Source organism: Leucopleurus acutus, assembly GCF_964270905.1.
Source record: "Leucopleurus acutus genome assembly, chromosome: 12".
In the NCBI taxonomy this organism is placed as follows: Eukaryota; Metazoa; Chordata; class Mammalia; order Artiodactyla; family Delphinidae; genus Leucopleurus; species Leucopleurus acutus.
Genome location: NC_139154.1, coordinates 88,518,093 through 88,529,503, shown reverse-complemented (window position 1 = coordinate 88,529,503; position 11,411 = coordinate 88,518,093). Strand labels below are relative to the sequence as shown.

General features: G+C 41.1%; 1 protein-coding gene across 2 annotated transcripts in view; it reads left to right on the top strand.

The window, feature by feature from the left end:
- The first annotated feature begins 3,398 nt into the window (after window positions 1–3,398).
- Window positions 3,399–11,411, top strand: part of PAIP2B (poly(A) binding protein interacting protein 2B) — a 39,360-nt gene continuing 31,347 nt past the window's right edge. Inside the window, exon 1 of one of the 2 annotated variants that reach the window (XM_082851552.1) lies at window positions 3,399–3,499. The gene's annotated coding sequence lies outside the window, so the exon portion shown is untranslated. Of the gene's footprint in view, window positions 3,535–11,411 lie in introns of both variants that reach the window. The other variant, XM_082851551.1, reaches the window with a different exon arrangement.

The window sequence follows — 11,411 nt, the reverse complement described above, 5'->3', positions numbered from 1 at the left end:
GGTACAGAATTTCAATTTGGGATGATAAAATCGTTCTGAAGATGGACAGTGGCGATGGTTTCACAACAATGTGAATATACTTAATGCCACTGAACTGTATACTTTTTAAATTTTTATTTATTTATTTTTGGCTGCATTGGGTCTTCGTTGCTGCACATGGGCTTTCTCTAGTTGCGGTGAGCAGGGAATACCCTTCGTTGCGGTGCGTGGGCTTTTCATTGTGGTGGCTTCTCTTGTTGCGGAGCAGGAGCTCTAGGCACGAGGGCTTCAGTAGTTGCAGCACGTGGGCTCAGTAGTTGTGGTTCGTGGGCTCTAGAGTGCAGGCTCAGTAGTTGTGGTGCACGGGCTTAGTTGTTCTGCAGCATGAGGAATCTTCCTGGACTAGGGATCGAACCCATGTCCCCTCCATTGGCAGGCGGATTCTTAACCACTGCGCCACCAGGGAAGTCTTAAAATGGTTAAAATAGTAAAAAAATTTGTTATGTGTATTTTACCACAGTAAAAATAAAAGAAATACCCTTAAAGAATGAAGATTTATCACTAGGACAGCAGTGGGATGTGGTGAAGGGTTGGTGGACTCCTGCTGTCTCCCTTTCTCCAGCTGACACCATCCCCTATAACTACATGACTGGTTATTGTCTCCTTTCTGTCCCTATGGACTCCTATCTAGTCTGTATACTACCACCAAATATCCACAAAGCTACCTCCCCCCTTGTCTTTTGGCTTCCATAGTTTCTGATAAGTCTGATGTAGTTCTTGTCTCCCCCTCCTCACCTCCACCATGTGATGTACCTTTTTTCTCTAACTGCTTTTAAGACTTTCTCTTTATCGTTAGTGATATCCAGTCACGAAGTTATAAGAGACAGTATCAGTAGTATGGAGGGAAGCAACAAGAGCCCACCAACTCTTCCCCACATGCCATTGCTATCCTGGCAATAAATCTTCATCCTTGAAGAGTATTTCTGATTGTGCAAGGACACCATACTGACCTGCAGACTCTGTTTTTCAAAGCTGTGGATCATGTAAGTCCCTCGCTCACTATACACCTGAAGCCGCCTTAGGAAAATAAGCAGTGGAGGGTATGGGGAAGTCATCTTGGAGACGGATTTTTTTTCTAAAAGAGACGTGTTTCTTGTAAGATCTATTTATTTAATCAGATAAAGCTTAAAACCAGAGTAGACAATCCTAAAAGGATATATACCTAATAACCCAAGTTGGAAATGCAAGAAGCAATATGACTAGTGATTCTAGAGTTGTGCAGCCTAATGGCCCTGAGAATGGTACCCTCTTCCCATTCTTCACATTATTCATGTCTCTGTTCAATGCTCCTTCCTCAAACAGCTCTTAAACTATTAAACCTAAAACAGGCATTCCCTTAACCATTTCTTAACCCTGCTTTATTTTTCTTTGTAGTGCTTAGTCAAAGCATATTTTATTGTTTAAATTTTTTAAAAAATTTTTATATTGGAGTATAATTGATTTACAATGTTGTGTTAGTTTCAGGTGTACAGCATAGTGATTCAGTTATACATCATACACATATATCTATTCTTTTTCAAATTCTTTTCCTATTTAGGTTATTACAGAATATTGAGTAGAATTCCCTGTACTATACAGTAGGTCCTTGTTGATCATATATTTTATATATAGTAGTGTGTACATGTTAATCCCAAACTCCTAATTTACACCCCCCCACCTTTCCGCTTTGGTAACCATAAGTTTGTTTTCTTAATCTGTGAGTTTGTTTTGTAAATAGTTCATTTATACCATTTTTTTAGATTCCACATATAGTAATATCATATGATATTTGTCCTTGTCTGACTTACTTCACTCAGTATGATAATCTCTAGGTCTATCCATGTTGCTGCAAATGGCATTATTGCACTCTTTTTTTATGGCTGAGTAACATTCCATTGTATATATGTACCACATCTTCTTTATCCATTCCTCTGTCGATGAACATTTAGGTTGCTTCCATGTCTTGGCTATTGTAAATAGTGCTGCAGTGAACATTCAGGTGCATGTATTTTTTGAATTATGTTTTTCTCAGGGTATATGCCCAGGAGTGGGATTGCTGGTTCATATGGTAGCTCTATTTTTATTTTTTAAAGGAACCTCCATACTGTTCTCCATAGTGGCTGTACCAATTTACATTCCCACCAAGAGTGTAGGAGGGTTCCCTTTTCTCCACACCCTCTCCAGCATTTATTGTTTGTAGACTTTTTGATGATGGTCATTCTGACTGGGACATTTTATTATTTATTGGTTACTTGTTTATTGTCAGTTTCCTCAGCTAGAGAATAAGCACCCTGGGTGCATCTTCATTGTCTTGTTCATATCATATACCCAGAGCTTAGATCAGAGCCTGGAACATCGTAGCATATGCTCGATAATGTTTGTTAAATGAAAGAATTTATTTAATTATTTATGTATTTACTTAATTATTATATTTAATATATTACATATATATTTATCTAATTACTGTATTATTTAATGAGCTTACTTAGCTGTTCTTGTCATTTTTATCATGTATCCACTCATTTTGCAATCACTTACTAAGCCTCTACTTTGTGTTATGTACACAGTTAACAGGAGAGGTGGAGAGAGACAAAGATGTGTAAGGATTTCTATAAAGAAATCCCCACTTCCTGAAGGATAAAATTCAAAGTCCTTCGCAAGCAAAGATTGGACGCCGCAAATCCAAAGGGATAGTAAGGTTTTATATATTTTTTAACATTCAGAAAGGTAGATTTGTCTCTAGAAATGTGAAGAGTGCCTCTGCTTCCCTCCAGCCCCTCCAAGGAGCCCAACTCCCCAAATTTCCTCAATGGAGGGCCGCACCATGTCCCAGTCAGCCTTGCTCAAAGCTCCTCCCTTGGTAATTGACAGCTGGGGGGAAACCCCCTGAGGCCCGCCTCCACGCCCCTCCGTGCTAGACTGAGTGGCGCAACCCAGTGGGAGTGGCTGCTGGCTCAGCCAATGGAAGGAAACGGGAGCAAGGGCCTGTGTAAACAAACCCAGAGGTGCTGCGCCTTGGGCTCCTCCCCCACGTGGGGACCCGAAGGCTCCTTGGCCCAATGCCTCTACTGGACTAACGTAGAGTCCTTTCAGCCAATCTGAGCTCTCTCAAGGAGGTGCTCCACCCCGAGGGAAAGAACTCAGGGAGCGAAAAGACAGGCATTAACACCAATCAGAAGCTGGAACTTCTGAGGGAGTGGGCGGGAACTGCTTCACATTTAGACCAATAAGAAGCACACGTGCCCTTCTAGGTGACTGAGCGGCATCCTCTTTGGTCCAATAGACGAATGGGGCGGTGCCCAACAACCAATGGCTTGGGTTCGGGGGCGGGGTGAGGACCAGTGTGCAGTAAGAGGTAACCTAGCGAGTGATAGCGGCGCTCCTTGGGTGCCGTGGCTCACGCTTTGGTACTACAGGCCGAGACTGTTCTGGCGACGGCGACCTCTGCGGCGACGGTTCAGGTTCTCGGAGGAGTAGCAGAGTACGGTCTGGAGGAGGGGCTTCTGGTCAGCCCAGGTGGGCTCGGGCGCCCGGGCTGCCGGGGAGGGGACGCGCGGGAAGCGCCGCTCTCCCGGCTCTGGGGGCACACTGCGCCTCCCTTTCCGCTGCCGTCGGGGCTGTGAGGGGCGGGGCGCGCCTTCCCGAGCTCCTGTGAGGAAGTAAGCCGGCAGGTCCCACATCATGGCCCTCGGCGAGAAGGGGCATCCGCCGGCGTCAGTCCCTGCCCCTCGGGGGTGCTAGGCGGTCTTTAGTCCCTTTCTCCCCGCACCGGCGCGCTATTCTTCCCCCGCCCCCAACTTCCCTGACCCCCCCGACTCAGCCCCCTTCTAATACTCGGACTGAAGTCTCTGGCTTGCGAGTCCCTTTACTGCCCGGGTGCGACACTGCCAGGCAAATTGACGAGTGCTGCCTTCTGCCGTCCCCCTCCCGGAGATGGGAAGGGGTAGGAGTTGCGCATTTTCGCCCCTCCCCCATTCGCGGGTCCCCCTGCATTATTTGCGTTTCTTAAACTCCCTGCGTTCCCACGTTACTCAAACCTTCACTCTTTTTTTTTTTTGGCTGTCTTTTTTTTAACATGTTTATTGGAGTGTAATTGCTTTACAATGGCGTGTTAGCTTCTGCTTTATAACAAAGTGAATCAGTTACACATATACATATGTTCCCATATCTCTTCCCTCTTGCGTCTCCCTCCCTCCCACCCTCCCTATCCCACCGCTCTAGGTGGTCCCAAAGCACCGAGCTGATCTCCCTGTGCTATGCGGCTGCTTCCCACTAGCTAGCTATTTTACGTTTGGTAGTGTATATATGTCCATGCCACTCTCTCACTTTGTCACAGCTTACCCTTCCCCCTCCCCATATCCTCAAGTCCATGCTCTAGTAGGTCTGTGTCTTTATTCCCGTCTTACCCCTAGGTTCTTCATGACTTTTTTTTTTCTTAGATTCCATATATATGTGTTAGCATACGGTATTTGTTTTTCTCTTTCTGACTTCACTCTGTATGACAGACTCTAGGTCCATCCACCTCACCACAAATAACTCAATTTCGTTTCTTTTCATGGGTGAGTAATATTCCATTGTATATATGTGTCACATTTTCTTTATCCATTCATCTGTTGATGGACACTTAGGTTGCTTCCATGTCCTGGCTATTGTAAATAGAGCTGCAGTAAACATATTGGTACATGACTCTTTTTGAATTATGGTTTTCTCAGGGTATATGCCCAGTAGTGGGATTGCTGAGTCGTATGGTAGTTCTATTTGTAGTGTTTTAAGGAACCTCCATACTGTTCTCCATAGTGGCTGTATCAATTTACATTCCCACCAACACCTGATTTGAGTTAGGGACCTTGGCCACTTGTCTTCATCCTTCCCTTAAGCGAGTGAGCCCTTTACTCCCTCCCGTCCCTTACATTTCATCTTCATCTCTCATGGAAAGTAACATCTTCTACTTGCCCCTTCCAGCTCCTGGAAGGTGAACGCAAGAGAGGCAGAATACACTGTACAGGGAGCTTTTCAAGGTTGGGGACTTTAATCGGTTTTGTTAATGGTAACCCATTCTTCCCTTCCTGAAAATGGCATTGATCATTATATCTTTTCCAGAATCTGTCCCATTATAGTTGTTTTGGTGATAATTTTTGAAAATGCAAATGAGAAGGGTTTACTGGAAGCAAGAAATTTTAAAATATATCATTATTATTTTTTAAGTAGATAGAATTGGAGTATACTTTAAACAACTTAACTGGGGTGTCCGAGAGTGTGCAATGTAGGTAAGGGCTTGACCACCCTACTTTGTCAAGTAGCTGTATGGTGCTATGTGATTTGATCACACCCAGCCTGTGGATAATATAGCATTAAATCTGTTTAAAAACAGTACTCTCTATTCCCCTTTCACAGAGAATTTGTATTCACCTTCATAGTATATCAGTTTGGGTTTCAATAGTGTTGGTTGTAGCCATATGTTTCTAGATAAAAGTATAAATTATGTTGTGCCTAAATAAAATATGCCAAGAATTTTATGGGGAAAAAGTAACATCATATTCAGTTTTGATTGAGACTTAAAGTTTTGAAAATATGAATTTAGATGTTGGACAGTGAGGATTTTGTTTGAGGGGATGGAGGAAATGGAAGTACTGGGATAAGCCTGACAGGTCCTTTACCCTGTGTGCAGGGGGGGAAGAGGGAAGAAAGAAAACACACGTGTACAAAGCCTAGTAGATTCTAACTGTGCTTAGTTTCATGACTTTACATAAATCGCAGTTGTTTTTCCTACTTCTTAGTGGGGAAATGTAAGCAGTGAGTTTAATATCACATCCACTGTGTTTTGGCCAGAATTTTGCAAGCTTTTGTGAAAAATTCTTATTGTTTTCCTTCTCCTATTTGTGACATATATATCAATATGCCTCCTTGTATTTTACTATGTTAAGATTGTATCTTGTATATAAAGAAATAAGTCTAATAGAGTGAATTAAAAGGAGTCTTTACTCTGAAGAGGCAGCATTGTCTAAAGGACCATATGTTTGAGCCCTGTTAATACAGAAAATCTCACTGGAAAGAGGAAGATCTTAAAACTAACAAATGTCCAGATGTCTAGAACAACAACAAAAAAATTATGACAGAATTATTAGCAGTCATCAACTAGAAGTCCTATGAGTTGGTCACTATTGTGAGTTGGTATAAGGCTGCAGTTGAAAACCAAAGTTCAATCTTTTCAGGTGTGTTTGTGCTTAGTAATTACTCGTTTGCAAATGTAGAGTACTATAGTTATGATTTCTTGTAGAGACCTTGTCTTTAAGGAGCTCATAGTTTGATGGAAGAGAGACCTGAAAACCAAAAATTAAATGCAGAGGGAGAGCTTCTGCAGTGTAAGATGTGTACAGGGCAAAGAGAAGCACTGTGGTCTGGTGTTCTGTCCTCATCTCCTACTGCTCTAGACTTTCTAAAGTGCCATTTCCCAAACTACCTGTTTATTTCACATACCTGGGCCTTTCTCTGTAGGTACTGTTCTCTCTTCTTGAAAGCCTCTTCCACGTCTTATGTGCCTGGTGAGGTTCTATTTCAAAATCTTCTTGAAGCCTCCCACTGCCTACCCTCCATCCAAATAATTTTCTGTATTTTTTTGTTACCTTGTTATAAGTAATTACAGTTGATTCTCATTATTCATGGTGATGATGATCTATAAAATCACGGCAGAACACTAAATTAGTGAACATTGAACCATTGCTCCTAGGGAAAATATGTACATTTCTCACATAGATTTAATCTTAAATCCTAGATACAACTCATCCTGGTATATTCTATTTCTTTACTTTACAAAAGAGAAAATGAAGTGCAGAAATGTTAAGTGACTTGCCTGAGGCCAACCCCTAAGTGCCAGAGTTAGGATTCAGACCCTACTGGCCCACGAGCCAGAGCTTCCTGCACTACACTGCACTGCCCCCTACTGTCTGTGTCCTCAGTCATCCCCACGAAAGCTGAAACTAAAAAGCAGAGCACTGCCTAGTTCGACCCTAGCTGGGAACGTGCTCAGGAGTGACTCAAAATTTTTGACACTCTGTGCATGTCCATGCGTGACTCCGAAAGCATCATCAGTACTGATTTTAAATTTTAGCAAGTAGGCAAATTCGCAAATACAGGATCCACAAATAATGAGTATCAGCTATACTTGTAAATAAGCCCTGGAATCTATTTCTTGGTAACTTTCCCTGCAATCCACTGTAGAATGTGCCCTTAGCTTCTTTGAGAGTTCATTCTCTTATTCATTTGTTCAACAAATATTTATTAAGCATTTACTATAAGCCAGACTCTGTTTTAGACTGTGGTGAACAAACTAGAGATTAAGCTGCTGCCTGGGACGTCTCTGCTGGTCCAGTGGCTAAGACTCCACACTCCTAATGCAGGGGACCTGGGTTGGATCCCTGTTCAGGGAACTAGATCCCACACGCTACAACTAAAGATCCCACATGCCGCAGCTAAAGGTCCCACGTGCCACAATTAAAGATTCCATGTGCCACAACTAAAGATCCCGCACCGGCAACGAAGATCCCGCGTGCTGCAACTAAGACCTGACGCAGCCAAATAAATAAATAAATATTTTTCTAAAAAAAAGCTGCTGCCCTTACAGATGTTAAATTTGAATAAGAAGGACAGACAGCTAACAGTCTGGAGCTCAGGAGAGAGGTCTAGTTTGGAATTAGAGATTAACTTGACCAAGGTAAAACCCTTTATGGTCCCTCCCACTTCACATCCCCTAGCATACTGATTTCCAGAACATTTCTGTTCTACTCTGTGCATACACTCTTTTGAGCCTCTCTACTTGTTATTAGTTGATTTTGAGGCCATTTACCCACGTAACTGGCAGGATATTCTAGAAGAATCATACTGATCTGGTCTTTCATTTCTGCCTTTGCCACCTGCCAACTGAGTGACTTTAGTCAAGCTGTTGAACTTCTAAAGCCTGTTTCCTAATTTCAGAAGTGGTGATCTGATGTGCTAGGCCCTTGTGGGTTGCAAGGAAGAGACACACATATTACTTTTGATGATGAGGGTTTAATGTAAACTAGAATGGGACATCACCTTAGCCACCATATTGTCCCTTGGCCCTAGTGCTTTCACAACCTTATAGGACAGTAACTTAGCAGTATTTAGGATAGGTTTTAAGCTCTGGAGACCTACCTTCTTTTACTTTGTTCACCCAACATTTGTGTTTCCTAAGAGAGAGTATCTGATTGGATTGGTTTGTCACCTTCTAAAATGGAGAACCCCTGTTGAGAAGAATTTTGAACCAGGCCATGGCCTAGGTGATCTCCCTCAATTTCAACCTGTAGATTGTTCTTAGTTAGAGCTCTGAGTCTGGTCCAGGAGTTTGTGGCCAAAGAAGTAGGATTAGTTTCATGTATTATCTATGACACAGACTGTAGCATATACAAAAAGAACCTCTTGGAGACAGTTTCTTCAGAAAACAACTGAATATAGAGTGGTCCTTAGAGTTTTTCATGGACTTCTGTCCAATTCAGGTACCTATCTAACATGGTCATAGACAGTGTCTAATAAAGCACCTAACAAAGTACCTGACACGTGTCAAATATTGCATAGATATTCCTTTTGGTATTGCATTTAACATCATTATAGTGTGGTTATTTGTCCACATGGCTGTCTTCCTTACTAGACTGTGCTCCACCAGGGAGGGTTAACATCTTCATCCTCTATCTTTGGCACTTAGTTCAGTGCCTGATACGTGGTAATAAATGTACAAATGTCTAACTTGAGGAATTCCCTCACTCTTCCTAAAAGGATGGAAGGATAGGAAAGCTTCCCAGAGAAGGTATTGTTTAAGCTCATTCTTAAAGAATGAGTAGGAATGTTTTCCAGGTGAATAAAACCTTGAGGCAGCAATCCAAGTAGGGACTAGCAGGTGCAAAGGCAGAGATATAAAAAGATAATGAAGTTTACTGTATGCTCCTGGTAGATTAAGACAACAAGCAAAAAGCAAACAAACAAAAATCACCTCAGGAAAAAACTATCAGTGGGCTTGGCCAGAAGACCTGTCACACCTGAATTAACTATGACCACAGCTGCTCAGTAATGGATGCAAATTTTAGGGAGAAGGTGTAATATTCTCAAGTTGTTGGCAGGGTATCAGTAACAGTTTAAAAATACAAATATTGACTTTTGGGAACTACAGTGTCGTGAAATTGTTTACTTCAGCATGAAGTTCATATGTGTCCTGCACTGTTCAAGGTGCTGAAAATGTAATCAAACTTATTCTCAAGTGGCTCACAAGCTAACAAGGAGACAGATGGATGAACTGATTTATTATGTAAGTGAAGTAATAGAGATAAGAATAAAATGCTATCTAAACCAGGAGAAAGGAGTATTTCGTGATATGGAACACTGGGGGAAGATTTCCCAAATGAGGTGGTATTTTTTTAAGTCTTTATTGAATTTGTTACAATATTGCTTCTGTTTTATGTTTTGGTTTTTTGGCCACGAGGTATGTGGGATCTTAGCTCCCCGACCAGGGATCGAACCCGCATCCCCGACATTGGAAGGCGAAGTCTTAACCACTGGCCCGCCAGGGACGTCCCAAATGAGGTGGTATTTGAGTTGGGCCTTGGTAGGTAAAGAAGTAGGGGTGCACTGTACTGAAAATAGGGACTTTATGAAGATAATTTGTGGTAGGAAAGATTTAAGAATTATCCATATTTGCCGTATCTGTTTTGGGCGTTCAGGTAGTAGTTACATTTATTCAAGCAGTTTCTCTGAGCATAAGATGTGAATAGTTATGCCATAGTAGAATTTTGTGTCAAAATAAACTGGGTTAAACAAAGGTTTCTGAAATGCGGAACATCTCTAGAGCCTTTATTATATTAATGTCTTTTGTGAAGCATGGCTCTCCAAAAGGGCTACGTTGTATTTAACCATGGCTTCTCTCCCCATCCCCACCCCTGCAGCATACCTATACATCTTTTGGAACAGGATTACATGAGACATAGTTTGAGGAATGATGAATTAAAATATATTTTTACCAAACCAAGATTTATTGGTAGTCTCCATGTCCATTGTAAAATAATGTATAATTCTATAATCTTATAGAAAAGAAGGAGAGACATTTGGAGAGAAAGAATACATTCTAGCCAAAATATCATCATCTTGGTCAATAAGTCCCAAACTTAAAAAACATTGTTATATGATCACACCCTCCCTTGAAAAGTATGGCTTATTCATATTTTAAAATTCTCTAAGGTGATCAGAGACACCCTGGGGCATTGCAGAACTAGAGCAGGAGTCCATGGTGATGGCAAAGGCAGAGGTCATTTTGGAAGTGGTACTCTTCCACCTTGAGAGAATGCTTCTTTTATTATGCATTCATTTTAGGCCATGTTAGACATATTTTGCCGGATGGGTAATTTATTTAAGAGGATACTGAAAATCCACACCCTCTTCTGACTCTGGAATTTTCGGGGTTGTATGCCAATGTTCTCTTTTCAGTAAGATTTGGTTATATGAGCATTAATTAATGACCCTGCTGTATAATTTTAATTCATCTGTCAAATTCTGATTATGTGATTAACTTGCAAGGTATTGTTAAAATTAAGGAAACAATGATAATGTTTTTGATAGCGCACTGAATTTGAAGTCAGAAGATCTATGTTTGAGATTTGTCACTGCCAGGTTTCTATTTGAATGACCTTGGGCACAGCTGTCTAACCATCTGTGGCCTCCTTTTACTTTTTTCTTCCTTTCCCATTTTGACAAAATGAAAGTACATAGGGTTAGTATAAGAATTAAATGATGCATATAAACATACCTTATGAACTCTGAGGCACTATGCAAATAAAAGACATACTGAAGGAATGGAATGTATCCAACTTAATTTTCATTAACATTTTAGTTTTTAATTTTGTATTATAGAAATAATACGTATTTACCATTGTAAAATTAGAAAGCATTGATAGGCAAAAGGAGGGAAAAGCTACAAAGCACTTCATAGATCTACCATACTGAGATGATTAACATTTCGATGGATATATTTGATGGTTGTGTGTGTCTGCATTATTTAAAAGAAATGGGTTCATCTTGGGTGTTTTGTTTAGTCACTTAATTTTATAAGTCCCCTAAGAGTACATTTGCTTGGTTCAAGGAATTGTTAAGTCTTTTGCTACATATTGCTGTATATAATGAGAACTATAATAAGAAAAGGAGCTGACTTCTCAGGCTGGTGAATGTAGGACCTTGTGGTAATCTAATATCCTGCACCACTTCAGAAGCTTCACGCAAGGCACATTCAGAAATGAACTTGATGTATGTACACAGTTATGCTTGGTATTGTTTGTAATAGCATGAAAAGGATGACTCCAGTGTGTCAACTGGAGCTGGTTAAATAAACCTTGAAA